Source organism: Pteronotus mesoamericanus, unplaced genomic scaffold (genome assembly GCF_021234165.1).
Source record: "Pteronotus mesoamericanus isolate MK-2021 breed Mesoamerican mustached bat unplaced genomic scaffold, CSHL_Meso_final scaffold_651, whole genome shotgun sequence".
Lineage (NCBI taxonomy): Eukaryota > Metazoa > Chordata > Mammalia > Chiroptera > Mormoopidae > Pteronotus > Pteronotus mesoamericanus.
The window spans coordinates 12,700,126-12,717,543 of record NW_026555325.1 but is presented as its reverse complement, the minus strand read 5'-3'; the positions used below and the strand labels follow the sequence as shown (position 1 = coordinate 12,717,543).

Here is a 17,418-nt window from a genome sequence, read left to right as displayed (position 1 = left end):
CTGTCATCAATACATCAACAAACAACAAGTGCTGGTGAGGGTGTGGAGAAAAGAGGAACGCTTGTGCACTGTTGGTGGGAATTTCAGATTCGTGCAGCCACTGTGGAAAGCAGTGTGGAGTTTCCTTAAAAAATTAAAAGTGGAACTGCTTTATGACTCAGCGATTCCACTTGTGGGAATTTGTCTGAAGAAACCCGAAACACTAATTTAAAAGAAAATATGTACCCCTATGTTCACTATGCAGTTATTTACAATAATCAAGATTTGGATGCAACCCTGTGTCCATCAGTAGAAGAGCGGACAAAACAACTATAGTACATTTACACAATGGAATACTGGCTGTAAAAAGGAAAAGTTTTATCCTTTGCAACAGCAGGGATGGACCTGGAAAGTGTTATGCTAAGTAAAATAAGCCAGTTAGAGAAAGACAAGTACCATATGATTTCGCCCACATGTGGAGTTTAATGAACAAAGTGAATTAACAGGCAAAATATACACAGACTCACAGACAGACAGCAGGCTGACAGCTGTTGTGGGGCAGGGGCCCGGGTACATGGGTGGAGGGAGTGAGTACAAAAGAAAAAGAAAAGAGAAGGAACTCATGGACAGGGATAACAGCATAGTGATTTCTGGAAGTAGGGTGTTAGGGAGAGGAGGAGGAGGGTACAGCAGGGATAAATGGTTTTGGATGGAAACCTGACTTGGGGTGGTGAACACGCAATACAGTGTACAGGTGATATGTTGCAGAATTGTGCTCTGACAGCTGCAAAATTTTATTAACCAGTGCTACCCCAATTAATTCAGTAAAAATAAAAATAATTCCTAGCCTCCATTGCAGTTAAGTATGGTCATGTGACGAGATTTTGATCAAAGAGATGTGAGCAGAAGTGACATATCGAACTTCCTGGTCACATTCTTCAAAGGAAGTCGCTTGTCTTCCACTTCTCTCTTCTTTGTACTCTCTGTGAGCTTAGAGTAATAGTGTGAACAACTTTGACATCATGGGCAGGAACACATCTCAGGAATAAAGTAACAAAATAAAAAAAATCTGTGACTTTGGACAGAGCTACTAACTTATCCAGGATTGCCCACCTACCTCTGCACTGTTAGATGATGGAGAAAGAAACTTTTTTTGAGCCACTGTATTTTTTTTAAATGAATCGGTTATAGTAGCTTATCCTCTTACTATCTATGGGCTGGTGTGGTATTAGTAACAAAATACTTATATTTGGGTTATTTATAAAAAAGGAGCACAAAACAATATGATTTCACTTATATGTGGAATCTAATGAACAAACTGAGCTAACAAGCAAAACAGAGACGGAGTCATAGACAGAGAGCAGGCTGACAGCTCTGGGGGGTAGTTAGGAGGTGGCGAGATCCAGCAAAAAGGAAAAAGGACTCATGGCCAGGACAACAGTGTGGTGATGTGGGGGGAAGGGCCACGGGTAGAGGTGACAAGAGAGTATAAGGGGGATAAATGGTAAAGGAAAAAATGCAATAAAAGTAAATTTTAGAAAGAAAACACAAGTACATCACAAAAAAGTATTGGCTCTATAATTTGAAAATACATTATTTCTAAAAATTTAAATGTTATATTTATAGAATAGCTAATTAGTATTTTGTTGATCCTTAAAAACGTTATGGAAGTTTCATATTACAAACAGTTACAAGTTTTGTGTCTAGTATTATGCTGTTATTGCTGTCTCTGTTTTAGCTAAGTAGAGAAAAAAGATATGGAGAGTCAGAAAGAATACCCATTAACTTGAATGATCTAAATACTAGAGAGAAAAATTAGGCTAGCCTTTTGATTGGTTCTAACATTCCTCACGGTGTTATCCTTAACTTTTCTGCTTAGACTACCTACCATCTCCCACTTTGACCATCTTGTTCTTCACTAAACCAACATCTATTTTTCTTAGTTTAAATGCCTATTCCTGAGAGAGGACTTCTGGATTTCCCTTATCATTATTTGGCCTTCCAGATCTAAACTGGGTTCCCCTGTATATTATCCAGTAATTCATATATATTACTACACGCAGGCAGAGGTATGAGGCTTTATTTTCCTGGCTCAGGGACCCTGGGCTGTGAGGTCGGGCCTGGGGCTGGGATCCCTCGTTCCTAAGGTATCCCTCCTGATTTTATCCACCACACATGAATGTGGGACTGCTTGTTCTGCCACTGAACTTTCTCTTTGCTCTTGTCATTCTACATGAGTGCAAAGAAAAAATACGATTGAGACAGTTAACTTCAAGTTAAAGCTTCCATTTGTGTCTTTAAAAATACATAAGGAAGTGTTGCTCTCTAACAGCAGCGCCTTCGCTAGCTTGCCAAGCTCCAGTCGAAGGAGAAGGGGGTAAGTAAAGAGGTCTCCATGCCATGGCTCTTACAAAGCAGCAAATCGGGGTGGTAAAGCACAATAGAAGCAACTGGCTCCCAAAGCCACGCGCAAGAGTGTGCCCTCCACCAGAGAGATGCAGAAACCTCATCATTACAAGCCTGGTACCATGGAACTTTGTGAAATCAGATGTTATCAGAAGTCCACTGAACTTCTGATTCCCAAACTTCCCTTCTTGCGTCTGGTGGGACAAATTGCTCAGGACTTGAGAAGAGAGCTGCGCTTCCAGAGTGCAGCTGTTGGTGCTTTGCAGGACACAAGTGAGGCTTATCTGGTTGATCTTTTTGAAGACACCAACTTGTGTGCTGTCCATGCCAAATGTGTAACAATTATGCCAAAAGACATCCAGCTAGCACGCTGCATACATGGAGAACGTGCTAAAGAATCCACTATGATGGGTAACATTTCATTCTTTAAAAAAAAAAATGACAAAACACTCTTCTTTCTGTTATTGGTAGTTCTGAACATTAGGTATTTTTTTTCCCATGGGGTCAAAAGGTACCTAAGTATATGACTGCAAATGGAAAATAAGGGACAGAAATCACCAGAAATCAGGTAATGGCAGTTTTTCCATTTTCATTTGTGTGTGAATTTTTTAAATGTAAATGTGGGGACATAAAGCATTAATGCAAGTCAAAAATGTGTCAGTGAACAAGTTTCAGTAGTTCTACTTTATAATAATATAAATAAACCTGTTAAATTTTTCTGAACAATGCCAACATTTGGATTTTTTTAAAACAAGTAAATTTCTTTTTAAAAATATATTTTATTGATTATACTATTATAGTTGTCCCAAGTTTTTCCCACTTTCCCCTCGCCTGCCCAGGATCCCCCTTCTCTCCAGTAACTCCCATGGGTCATGCGTATAAGTTCTTTGGCTTCTCCATTTCCTATACTTTTCTTAATATCTCCTGTTTATTTTGTACCTACCAATTATGCTTCTTAATCCCTTCTTTTCCCTCATTCTCTCCTTTCCCCTTCCCCGCTGATAGCCATCCAAGTGATCTCTGTATCTATGATTATGCTCCTGTTTTAGCTGTTTGCTTAGTTTGATTTTGTTTTTTAGACTCAGCTGTTGATAGTTGTGAGTTTGTTGTAATTTTAATGTTGATAGTTTTGATCCTTTTCTTAAATAAGCCCCTTTAACATTCCATATAATAATGGCTTGGTGATGATGGACTCCTTTAGCTTTGCCTGGTCTGGGAGGCACTTTATCTGCCCTTTCATTTTAAATGATAGCTTTGCTGGATAGAGTAATCTTGGTTGTACATTCTTGCTTTTCATCCCTTTGAAAACTTGTTGCCATTCCCTTCTAGCCTGCAAAGTTTCTTTTGAGAATTCAGCCAACAGCCTTATAGGAACTCCTTTATAGGTAACCCTCTGCCTTTCTCTTGCTGCTTTTAAGATTCTCTGTTTATCTTTAACTTTGGCATTTTAAATATGCTGTATCTTGGTGTGGTCCTCTTTGGGTCCAACTTGTTTGGGATCTCCTGTGTTTCCTGGACTGGTATGTCTATTTCCCTTGCCAAATTAGGGAAGTTTTCTTTCATTATTTTTTTCTGAAAGGTTTTCAGTTTCTTGCTCTTCCACTTCTTCTGGCATCCCTTTGATGCTGGTAGTTTTGGAGACGTTCCAGAGTCTTTTTATTCTTGCCTCATTTTTTAAAATTATTTTTTCATTCTGTTGTGGTTGATTGTTTATTTATTCCTTATGTTCCAAGTTGTTGATTTGAGCCCTGGCTTCCTTTCCTTCACTGTTAGCTCCACTTGGATTTTTCTATATTTCTCTTAGTGTAGACATCATTTCTTCCCTTATGTTTTTGCCATATTCAATGAGTTCTATGAGCATTCTTATCACCAGTATTTTGAACTCTGCATTTGATAGGTTTGTTATCTTCATTTTGCTTAGTTCTTTTTCTGGTGTTTTGTTCTGTTCTTTCATTTGGGCCATATTTGTCTCCTCAATTTGGCAGCCTCCCTGTGTTTGTTTCTCTGTATTAGGTAGAGCTACTTTAATTCCTTGTCTTGGTGCACCTGTTAAGTTGTACTGGGTGGAGCCTTAGGTATTCACTGGGTGGGGGTGGGCAACCAGCTTCAGTGCTTTGTGGCTCTGTATATTGGGAGTGGGTTCTGACAGGGACAATGGCACTCAGGCTTGCTCATCACTCACCCCATTTCCAATCCCTTCATCCCCTTTCCACATGCCACTGGCGCCCCTCTAGCTGCTGCCCTGGTGGTGGTTTCCAGAGTGGGTGGGTTTGTGTTCATTCTAGGACCATCCAGGCCCTATAAATTGCCTCTCCCAAGAGACTAGCAGTTTATCCCACTGTCCCAACTCCCACTGGTTTTTACAGGCAGAAGTTATGAGGTTTTATTTTCCTGGCTCAGGGACCCTGGGCTGTGAGGTCGGGCCTGGGGCTGGGGTCCCTCGTTCCCAAGGTATCCCTCCTGATTTTATCCACCACACGTGAATGTGGGACTGCTTGTTCTGCCAGCCACCTTGCTGCTGCTGCCTCACCGCCACTGCGTCCTCTCTGCCCTGACTCTCTGTCTTCACCCCTTCTGCTGGTCTGGATGAATATGGCTTCTTAAGTCCTTGGTTGTCAGACTTCTATATAGATAGATTTTCTGGCATTTCTGGGTGTTTTTTGTTTTGAGGTTAGTTATGATCCTTCTTATGGTTGTGGACAGAGGTAAAGTGCATCTACCTATGGCTCCATCTTGTCTGCAAGTCAAAGTAAATTTCTTTTCTTTTTTTTCTTAATTATTTTTTATTGCTGTTCAATTACAGTTGTCCCCAATTGTCCCCATGACTTTCCCCTGCCCTACCCACCTCCTCTCCCACATTCAATTCTCCCTCCCGTGGTCCTTTATACATGTTCCTTGACTTGACCCTTCCGCTTTTTTCCCTCATAACCCTCCCTGCCGCTCCCCTCTGGTTACTGTCAGTTTGTACCGAGTGAATTTCTTATTGATGGCAACTAAATGGTATTTGCAGCATTTTAATCATACAGTAGATTCCATCCATTCAGTATACTTTTCTAACTGAGTTGTCCTACATGCAAGTACATGTTTTTTAATGTTGTCTGTCTTGTGTGCTGTTCCTGTAAGTTTGCTATTACAATATATTAAAACTATAAAAAAATAAGGAAGTGAAAAGTGACGGTCTGTATGCATATATAGAAAATGCTTACTATTCATTTTGCCTTCTTAAAAGCTAAAGTGAGCAATCACCAGCTCCCACATACATATCCTTAAAAATCATTTAGAAAACTTTTAAAATAAAGTAGTACAACAGAACAGCTATATATTAATTGATAAACTCAGTAGAATTCTGAGGGAAAGTAGTTTATAATTTATTTCTGTATTTTAGTCACCAGCAGTTTGTTATTTTTGCTTTTCTACAGTACGATGAAATTTCTCATAGGGAATATTTAGAAGAAATAGTTGTCTGTATTTACATAATCTATTTAAGAGTATACTAAGCAATTTTAAGCAGGTAATTTTTACATCTTATTCATGCCCTATTGGTATTTTGGTTACTCAAGGTACAGCCCAATATATAGGTTAAATCATTGTTGAAAAATGACGTACATCAATATTGCTTTTTTTCAAAACTGTACTAAGAATGAAACAATTATGAATTATGCCCACTTGAGGCTGTGCAATATTATGAAACAACTAATATTTATACACTCTTACTGTAAAAGTGTTTAATTCACCTGACAGTGGATGTCAAGTTCCTTCTTTGCATAATCACTTCTGCATAGAGGTAACAATATCCAAGTCCCAACAACCACTCATAACCTTGAAAATCAGGTTACTCCTGAAGTGGAAATAGGAAGACTCCTTAGCCATTGAAGAAACCTACCCAAAGACACTGTCTCTAAATGTGTGTAACTACCTAGAAACACGTAAGTCCTATCGATGTCTCCAGCAAACATAATTAAATGTAAAAGATAACTAAAGTCTAATAAATCATCTGATAAGGTTTCTCAAGAAATAAGAGGAGAAAATAATTTCTGTGTGGATTCTAGAAAGCGGGGGGAGAGGGGGCAAAGCATACAATCTCTAAGCCCCATGAAATAAATGATCTTTTACTGTGTTTATGCAGCTTACCCATCAGTAACAAAATGAGTAAGCAGTATACCTGTAGATGTTTAGTGGTGTCACATCAAAAGTGTCTCAGGGAGACTCCATTTAGTATTAACTGCTCACTGGAATGCTGAGAGTGGCAGAGAAAACGTAGCAGCCAAAGAAAATGTATGCACAAAGTACTCAGGTTGGAGAGGAAAGGAGTTTCAGTATCACAAAACCAGGCATAGTATATTTTAGAGCACATGCTGAAGAAAAGCAAAACCTGTAGAAAATAAAGTCTTCAATTTAACAAAAAGGTAAGCCAAATATAGGACCAAGTTATAAACAGGAGAGCTCTGGGCCAAATCCCATCTGCAAAATTGTTTGGCTTGTATACAGTTTGTGAATAATAATTAGTAATAGCAAATTATTTGACAATATTTAAATTAAAAGTTTCACATGAAAATGTGCATTTCCTGCTTTACCTGATAAACTGGACAATGTGGTATCACTAGGTCAACATTCCTGCCTTGCAACCACTATCTGGACCAGAGCAGTGGCTGCTCCTTCAGAAAGAACTTGGTTCTCCAGTTCACTGCAGTGGCTTCCTGCTTCATTCCCACCAGACTGGCCTCTGTAGGCACTTGGGTTTCCAATCTCTGGAATAGAAAGGACCTTGAGATAAGGCTTGAGAGACTCGCTTCAGCCCTTGAGAAGAGGTACAACTTATATTTTTTGTCTTCCACTTAAGCTGCACTTCATAATTTCTTCACAAGGGTAAAGGGTGAACTAGCGGATCATCATGCATTATTAGTATATGGATGAGCACCAGCAAGCCAGCTAAAACCAAAAGCACACAGTTTAATGAAACTGAGCTGCCCCTGAGACTGTGATGGTTCTTGAGTTAGAGGAGATTGAGGTCTAACTTCAGTCCTTTTTCTTTGCTTCTTTCTTAGCACCATCATCAGCAGTACCACATTATCTTAACTTACAAACTCATCTTGGGATCAAAGAATTATGAAACCAAACTGTACATTACCATTATTAAGATTATTAATTAATGGTAATTATTAGAATATGCCATTGTTTTATTTTCTGACTTTTAAAATTCTTTTCTTTTAACAAATAAGAAACATTTTTTATAAGGGCTTTCAGAAGTGTACTTGATACTTTGTCACCCCCTACTCTATTTTCTCCTAACAACCAGGGAGACATTGACAAGGTTCTCCCTCTTTCTGGGTAAAATAATCCTTTCCACCGTCTGACTCATTTAGTTCTGTTTCCAAGGGCATTGAACAACTGTTTGATCATTTGGTGGATTTCATAGGTGCTTTGATATCATTAAGTTAGTGACTTGAATACCAGGTATATGTATTTCACTCAAAGACAACAAACAAACAAACAGGTCACCTGGCTTATAAATTAATTTCTTGTAAATATAGATTGTGTAGCTGGTTTGTGTTAGGTCCTACAAGCCCATCACCCTCAAGAGCAATGGCAAAATCAATTTTTTAAATGGAAGAGTAAGGAACACATCCTGGGCCATAGTTATACTCCATAGGTTGCTCCACCTTTGAGGTCTTTCCTGATAGCCAGCCTACTTTTTCTTTCTCTTTTTGATTTTAGGCCAAAGGAGGATAGGGAAATGTGTAGTATGTGGTGTAGCAGCATGCTTGAGCATTGCTACTCCTCAGAGAGCGTCCAGCAGAGACAAAGGGGCAACTGAAGGATGTGGAGCCAGGTTAAGCAACTATGTTTCTATAGTCATGAAATACTAAAGGCACTGCAGACATTATAGTTATTTGAAGTACTTATTGGGCAACTGCATTTGAGGCACTGAATGGATGGTAGGGACCCAAACATACAAACACAGTCCCATCTCAAGGAGCTTACTGCCTGGGAGGTGAGGGGTGGGAAGTCGGGCAGTCATGTGAACCTTACACATGTTGCAGCCAAAAATATTTGTTGAGCGAATGATGGGCACAGTTAGTAAGTAATGATACTGGCTTTGATAGGGACTAAGTATGGATTGCTAAATGAACACAAAGAAAGAGCTAGTTTAGACTTCAAGGATCAGAGAAAGGGGGGCAGTTTAGGAGGTCAGGCTATATCTAAAGATGCACAGAGTTTAGAAAGGCAAAGAAAGGAAAGGGACTTGAAAGTTCACCTAACCCATGCATATAATCTTAACTGCAAAAGATTAATATTGAAGATATTACACTTCTGTCCAGTAATGACAATTTCAGTATTGTACTCATTTTTAGATAGTAAGCAAGCATAAAGGTTTCATTTTGTCAGAACTTTTAACCTTGAGGTGTGATGTCATGAAGCATTAATGAATATTTTCCACAGAAAGATCTGGATGCCTGCCTAAAGCCTGAAGTAGAAACATGACCTGACATTTAGATAAATGACTATTGTTTTCTAGAAGAAATATTATCAAAAAACAATGATTTACTTCAGTAAGTAATATTATCAGTGAGTACATTGGAAGCAGAGACTAAAAAGAACAAGATATGGATGAGGGAGTCTTAGTCTGTAGAGTAGTTCCAAACTTTAAGTATATCTTTTGTTACAGAATAGCTATGGGGATGTAAGTACAGTATAGGAAATGGAATAGCCAAGAACTTATATGCATGACCCATGGATGTGAACAATGGTGTGGGGACCACCTGCGGGAGTGGGGGGTGCTGGGTGGAGGGGGATAAAGGAGGAAAAATTGGGACAACCAATAGCATAATCAATAAAATATAATTTAAAAAAGTCCATTAAGTGATGAAAATAAGATGACTACTGTGCTAAAGTTGTTTTAGCCAAATATATAGTAATATTAGCTGACATTTATCTTACCATCTTCTGGAAACTGTGTTGAGCACTTTATACATGCATTAACTCATTTAATTCTTGTCACAATTGTATAAAAACTATTTTTTTCTTTTCTAGAGTTGAGGAAACTGAGGCAAGAGAAATTAAGTAGCTTTACCTCTTCTTTTCCTCTACTGATAATTTATATCCTCCTTTATTTTTTTCTCCTTAGTATTTATTACTAACATAATACATATTTTACTGTTTATCTTATTATTGTCTCCTCTTGACAAAAATGTAAGCTCTGTGAATACATGGATTTATTAGTCATCATAACAGACAAAAAACTACTTTTTTTTTTTGCTTTGGGTTCAATTGCTCCTTGAAGACTGGCTTTGTATCACAAGTTTTTTATTTCTAGTAACACAAAGTACAGAACCTTACACATGCTGCAGCCAAAAATATTTGTTGAGCGAATGATGGGCACAGTTAGTAAGTAAGCATATGCTGAGCTCTTGCCATGCTCAGCACTGAACACATCACCGTAAGGCTGGGAAGTGCAAAATACCCCAAGGGTTCTCAAAGAACTTAGCATTTAGGAATAAAAATATGTAGAAGCATTAGGAATACCTACAGTACGAAATCAGAAATTCGCACATTTCATTACTTCCATTCTTCAGTCATCTAATCATGGGTAAAAATGTTTATTCACTCCTCCTCCTAAGATACCCTAGGTTCTTGCTGCACTAAACTTTCTTGGAAACGCAAAAACCTCGCACAACTCTGTACCTATGCATGGGGTTCCCTAGGCTTAGAAAGAATTCCTCCCATTTGCTTAAGGCAACCTTCCATTCTTTAACTAAACTCCAGGGCCAGCTATTCCATGAAGCCCCCTCCAGCCTCCTGCTTAGAGCTACTTTTTCATTCCTCTCCCATTCTACGATGTTGTTTATATAAAGATAATAGCACCTATCGCACACATTGCTGTTTTGTATATCTTTGAGTTTATGGTTGCCAAACACATTACCAGGTTCATGGTATGCAAACAGACTGCTTTGAGTTAAATTACTTGTTTTTCTCACCTTTCAAAAATATTAAAGAACCCTTTTTACTTCTCTAAAATATAATCATAAATACAAGGTTCTTGTTAAATAATACAGCAAGTCCACCTAATGATACATTAAGCTAATTGCAGGAGGCTGAATAGAATCACTTTCCTTATTTTATTCTCAGTACAATTTCTAGATTCAGGGAATGTATCCAGTGCCTAAAACAGTGCCTGGCACATAGAAAATTACTTGTTGAATAAATAAATAAGCGATGTGTACAAACTATGTCAATAAATGCTAAATGGCATGGCATAAACTAAACATACTATAACAAATAGTATAGAGAACAGTGAACTAAGGATTTGGAAGTTTGGCAACTGTATTTTTCTAGCTGTATAACTTTGAGCAAGACACTTAAACTCAGCTTTAACTTTTCAATTTGTAAAATTAATGGATTAGACTAGATCAGAGGTTTTCAAATTATTTTGGTGGTAGCCCTCTTTTGTTTAATAAACTCTAAATGAAACCTCCATTATATACAACAGAACAAGAGGTTTGTTAGTAGTAAGTCATTTTATAGGCCCAAAGTATGATACTGCTTAGAAATATCCATCAACAAAACTAATTAACTATTGACTAATAATAAGTATGAAATCAAAGGACATGGGCGACCGCTGCAATTTTAATCATCATCATCAACTTAATTTCTGTACTTTGTTTTGGCATTATAATATTAAGACAATTTTTACTATTAGAAAAGCTATTACAAATGGCACACTTTTTAAAAATAGCTTATTTGGTTTTGCAATATTAAGATCTTTGCAATTAAAATAGTCCAGAAGCTTGAAGGAGGAATAAAGAAAATCTTGTTTCCAAATTGAATGATTGTATCTAATTATTATTCATGTTTCTGGTCATGAATACAAAATATTCATAGGCAACAAATAACCAAAACATAAATTAAGCAATAAAACTTTCTTATATATATATGAGGTTTGTACAGAAAAAGTCCAGCCATTATTAATATAATGAGAATACTTTGTGTGACATCGATGTCACCTGGCAGCCAAGGAAAGTGGACTGGAATGCACCTGTGTGAATAATGACGACTTCACTGAACTAGACAATGGGGGCCGTAGACGTCCTTGAGTGAGTATGTGTACTGTGTTGGTGTTGCATTCAAAATGACTAAGCAAGTAAGGCAACGAATCTGGATCAAATTTTGCGATAAGCTTGAACATTCCTCCATGAAACTCTTCAGATGATTCAGAAGGCCACAGCTATGCGCAACTGGTGAATGGCAGCTTCATCACGACAGTGTGCCCACTCATGCACCATATCTCCTGCAGAGTGTTTTTTGTGAAACATCAAATCACCCAGGTGACTCGACCCTCCTATAGCTCAGGTTTGGTGGCCTGTGACTTATGGCTTTTCCCAAAACTAAAATCACATTTGAAAGGGGAGAGATATCAGACTGTCAAAGAGATTCAGGAAAATATGACGGGGCAGCTGATGGTGACTGGGAGAACTGTGTGAGGTCCCAAGGTGTCTACTTTGAAGGGGACTGAGGCATCATTGTCCTATGTACACTATTTCCTGTATCTTCTTCAATAAATGTCTCTATTTTTCATGTTACATGGCTGGATACCTTCTGGACAGACCTTGGTATATATATATTTATAAATCCTCAGCTGCGGAATGCTTATTGATTTTAGAGAAAGAAAGAAGAGAAGAAGGAGAAGGAGAAGGAGGAGGAGGAGGAGGAGGAGGAGGAGGAGGAGAAGGAGAAGGAGAAGGAGAAGGAGGAGAAGAAAGAAGAAGGAGGAGGAGGAGGAGGAGGGGAGGGGAGGGTGAGGGGAGAAGGAGGAGGAGAAGGAGGAGGAGAAGAACGAGAAGAACAAGGAGAAGGAGGAGAAGGGGGGGGAGAGAGAGAGAGAGAGAGATATCAGTATAAGAAACATTGATCAGTTGCCTCCTGTGTAAGTCTTGACCAGATATTATCCCTGCAACCCAGGTATGTGCCCTGACTGGGGATTGAACCCACAACCTTTTGGTGTATTAGACAATGCTCCAACCAAAAAAGCCACCTGGTCAGGCCTCTTCAATATAATTTTATCATATTAATTTACCATTGCATACTGTTAAGGAGTGACAAGGCTTTATGGCAGGCAGATGCTTCGACATCTTGATTATATTTATTCAATGGAGCACACACATGCTACAACAGTGTTCTGGCTTACATAATTTGATTTGGGTATATAATAATGAACTCAAGTTTTTAAAAAAACCCAGCTAAAAATGTAAAAATAAAAATATATTCATAAGCTCGAATATCTATATAAAAATTGATAGCAAAGCTTTAGTCAATAGTCCATAAAAATAAAAGCTAGCAGAGTTTATTTTTTGTTTCATGATATGTTCATGTGTTACAGTTTGGTATAAAACATTTGAGTGTGCTTCTTACTTTTATTACAGTGTTAAAATACTTATTATATTAAAAAAATTTAAATTTATGTCTAACATTTAGAAAATTCTGAATAACCTTCTCTGAGATGGATGTTCCTCTAATCCTTTTGATTCTATTATTTCTACATAAGCTAGAAAAGCAAGCAAGAAAGACTTTATTAAGGAGTTCTGGTGAATATAGAGGCGTATATAAACACGCTTATAAACACGCTTATAAACAACGTGTATAAACCACAGAAAGAATTACAATTAGACCTCAAAACAAATAACACCCAAAATTGTCAGAAAATTGAGCTGATTGGAAGACTGACAACCAAGGATTAAAGAAGTCACACTCATCCTGACGGGTAGGAGGGGCAGAGTTGTGGAGATGGGTGGAGAGGCGTGGAGCTTTGGTGCGGCACAGAGAGGCAGTGGTGGCAGAATGGGTGGTCCCACATTCATGTGTGTGGATGAAAATTGAGAAGGATACCTTGGGAGTGAGTGATTGCAGCCCCAGGCCAGACCACATAGCCTAGGGTTCCAGTGCCAGAAAGATAAATCCCCATAACCTCTGGCTATAAAAATAAGTGGGGGTTGGGGTGGCAGAAGAAAGTGCTGGATTTTCAGGAAAATGTATACACACCCACACGCTCTGGAATTCGGCATCAGGGCAACAGCTGGAAGTGCTCCAGTGGCACAAGGCAAGTGCTGGGCAAACCTCCAGAAACCAGCAGTGACACCGTCTCGATTTCAAGCCCTCCTGCCACACAGAGTCACAAAGAGATGAAGCAGGTTGCCCGCCCTGTTGATTATCTAAGGCTCTGCCCCAACAACTTACAGGTGCCTTTTCTACAACAGGCCACGCTACTAAGACAGGGAGTCAAAGCAGATCTACTTAATACACAGAAACAAAAACGGGGAGGCTGCCAAATTGAGGAAACAAAGAAATAGGGCCCAAATGAAAAACACAGAACAAAACCCCAGAAAAAGAACGAGCGAAACAGAGATAACCAACCCATCCGATGCAGAGTTCAAAACACTGATGATCAGGATGTTCAAAGAATTCAATGAATACAGCAACAAAATTAAAAAAAAAACAAAAAAACAAACCCAGGAAGAAATGAAGGTTATACTAAGTGAAATGAAGAAAAATCTACAGGGACCCAACCGTGGAGGGGGTGAAGCTGGGATTCAAATAAACAATTTGGAACATGGACATAAGGAAGAAATAAGCATTCAACCAAAACAGCGACAAGAAAAAAGAACTAAAAAAAAACCCCAAGGATAGTACAAGTTGCCTCTGGGGCATCTCCAAAAGTACCAATATCTGAATCATAGTGATGCCAGAAAGAGAGGAGGCAGAGCAAGAAACTGAAAACATATTTGAAAAAATAATGAAAGAAAACTTTCCTAATTTGGTGAAGGCAATAGACATACAAGGGTCCAGGAAGCAAAGAGAGTCAGCTGATTTCTCAATAAAAAATTTTGCAGACAAGGAGGGAATGGCAAAGTATTCAAAGGGATGAAAAGCAAGGACCTACAACCAAGATGACTCTATCCAGCAAAGCTATCATTTAAAATTGAAGGGCAGATAAAGTGCTTCCCAGACAAAGTAAAGTTAAAGGAGCTCATCATCACCAAGCCCTCATTATATGAAATGTTAATGGGACTTATTTAAGAAAATGATCAAAACTATGAACAGTAAAATGACAAAAAACTTGCAACTATTAACAACTGAACCTAGAAAAACAAAAACAAAAACAAACTAAGCAAACAACTAGAACAGGAACAGAATCACATAAAGGGAGATCACATGGGGGGTTATCAGTGGTGAGGGGTAATGGGGAGAATGGGGGAAAAGGTACAGGGAATAAGAAGAATAATTGGTAGGTATAAAATAGACAGGGGGAGGTTAAGAATAGTATAGAAAATGAAGAAGCCAAAAGAACTTATATGTATGACCCATGGACATGAACTAAGGGGGGGAATGCTGGAGGGAGGGGGGTGCAGGGCGGAGGGGAATAAAGGAGAGAAAAAAAATGGGACAACTTTAATAGCATAATCAATAAAATAAACTTAAAAAAAATTATATCTGCAAACAACCTGTGTTTTCAAATTTAAAAAGTCACTCATATAGAGGTAGTGTTGAAAGGCAAATTGAAGTTAGTGATCATGAATTTATGACATAATCTAAAGTGTAACTTTATTCTCTATAACATGACTTATCAGACAAGCAAGTAGTATGGACAGAGTTGAACCTCAGGCTTATTGAGTAGAGGGATGGGAAAATTAAAAACAAAATAGATTACATTATATTTGCAATTTACTATAAAACTTCTAAAAGATATACATAAATATACATTATGAGGGGTCAGAGAGAGAATGATAAAGGAAATATGGCAAAATGTTAACAATTGCTGAATGTGTGTAAAGAGAATTCATTGTATTATTGTAATTTCTCTGTAAATTGAATTAATTTCCAAATACAAAGCTTTCAAAATGTAAGAAAAACATACACACTCACACAAATAAAACAAAATCAGGGTTTTGGTGGTGGGTGGGCAAGACAGCTTGGCAATGAAGTCCGAGATACAGCAACTGTGTTATTGAAGATAAGGAAATGTAAGCTAGAATAAAGGGCTACACAAAGTTAAAAAACTCGCAGTGCAGGTATAAAGGGAGAAGGGTAGTAACGGTGGGTGTATAGGGGGCAGAGGAAATAGTCTGACCTGAAGGAGTTAAAATATTGGGGAAACAAAATATAGAACCATGAACATTATAAGGCAAAAGTGATAAAATACATAAATGAAGTAGAAAGAAATGTTCTATATCAGGTCAGAAAGAGTTAATAAAATGGGCTATTCTACTTTAGAATCTCTTCCCTATTTTGCCTAATTCCCTCAGCCTTACACATTTAGTTGAATAACTCAAGCTTAATGTAAATACTTTTTTAAAGGTGCGGCAACAGAAATTGAGGAAAATAACTTAAAGCCATCTTGCATAAATGGAGGACTGAATTTGGGAGAGGGATAGGTAGAGAAAGATGAAACCTGCAGAAGCTGATAGAAATGAGCCCTTTTACAGGCATTTATTTGGAAATGGAATTGTCTTGAATATTTAGCAAGGCAAATAGCTATTATGTAAGGTATAAGGAAGAGAACTAAAGAGATAAAACTGTCAGTACTTGAAGTCAATATGATCTTTCACCTCAGAAATCCAAACTGAAAAATTAGGACCAATAACAAAAGTAGTTAGAGGGCATCTGGGTATAGAACCAACTTCCAAAATAAGAGAAAATTGTCCCATCAAATAGCAAACTATGTTAAAAAGTTGTATTATTGATGCAAGAATAGGCAAGTAGTATATGTAAAAGAAGAGAATGGCCACAAATGAACCCATAGATATGCAAATTTAATTAATTATAGAAGTGGCATTTTAAATGTGTAGGAAAAGGAAGGTCAATTCAATAAATGGTGTTGGGAAAATTGGATATCCTTTTGGAAAAAAGAAGAGTTACTTCCATAACTCATGTAATTCACAAAAATGCATTCCAGATGATTCAAACCTTAAATCAAAACCCAAAACTAAACCAATGCAATTAAGAAAAATGCATTAAGAAAATGTAAAAGAATGTTTCTTTGTGCCTTACTTATGAAAGCCTTCTAAATAGGATACAAAAAGCAAATGCCATCATGAAAAAGACTGGTATATTTTACTATAATAAAATTTAAAATTTCTCTTCAGGAAAAAAGCCACCAAAAAACTTAAAACACAATTGATAGCCTGGGGAAAATATTTCCAACATATATAACAAGGTATTAATATCTTAATGTATAAAGAACTTCTAAAAATCAATAAAAAAAGATAAAGAGCCCAAAAGAAAAATGGACTGTAAAATGTGGATAAGCTGAGAAGACAAAATGTAACAGGATAGTAGGTGTAAGAGGAGATGCTCAATTTTAGTAGTAATCAGAAAATGCAAAATAAAACAATCAAGAAGCACTGCTTTTCACTCATAAGAATATAAACATTTTTAAAAGATTGCTAATATCAAGTTTTGTCAAAATTATGAGAAAATACCTAGTATCAACAACTGCTGATAGAAGCATGAACTGTTACCTCCTTTTAGTAGGAAACTGTATCAGTTTCTATATGAATTTAAGATATGCATAACAGCAATTCCTCTCCTTTATCATGCTTGGAAAAATAATCAAATACGTGCACAAAAAGTTATGTAAAATGATATTCACAGAAATATTGATCATTAGAATGAAAACTACAAAACAACATGAATACCCATTAATTAGGGAATGGGTAAGTTGTAAAACCTTCAGAGTATGGGACATAATACACCGCTTAAAAGAAGTAGCTCTATGGTTATATGAAAAGATTTCTGATACATACTGTCAAGTGAAGAAAAGTATGTTGAAAATGATGTTCTAAGTGTAAAAATATTTAAGTGACAGTTAAATATCATTCATAGGGTTGCAGTACTTTTACAATCTATAGATTGTGAAATTGGGCTCCCTTTTACATAAAATGCTGTAAATTTCCAACCTTTTCTTCCTTAAGTGGCCCTAGTAAAAGCAATCTTTGTATCTTAACCTTCAGAGACTAAAATTACATGTTGGTTTAAACAAAC

The 17,418-nt window shown here is 37.4% G+C and overlaps 1 protein-coding gene across 2 annotated transcripts in view; it reads right to left on the bottom strand.

The window, feature by feature from the left end:
• MBD5 (methyl-CpG binding domain protein 5) overlaps positions 1 to 17,418 on the bottom strand; it is a 148,635-nt gene that overhangs the window by 69,930 nt on the left and 61,287 nt on the right. The window contains exon 2 of one of the 2 annotated variants that reach the window (XM_054562611.1): positions 6,960 to 7,133. The exons of the other annotated variant lie outside the window; for it this stretch is intronic. The gene's annotated coding sequence lies outside the window, so the exon portion shown is untranslated. The remainder of the gene's footprint in view (positions 1 to 6,959; positions 7,134 to 17,418) is intronic. 2 annotated transcript variants of the gene reach the window in all.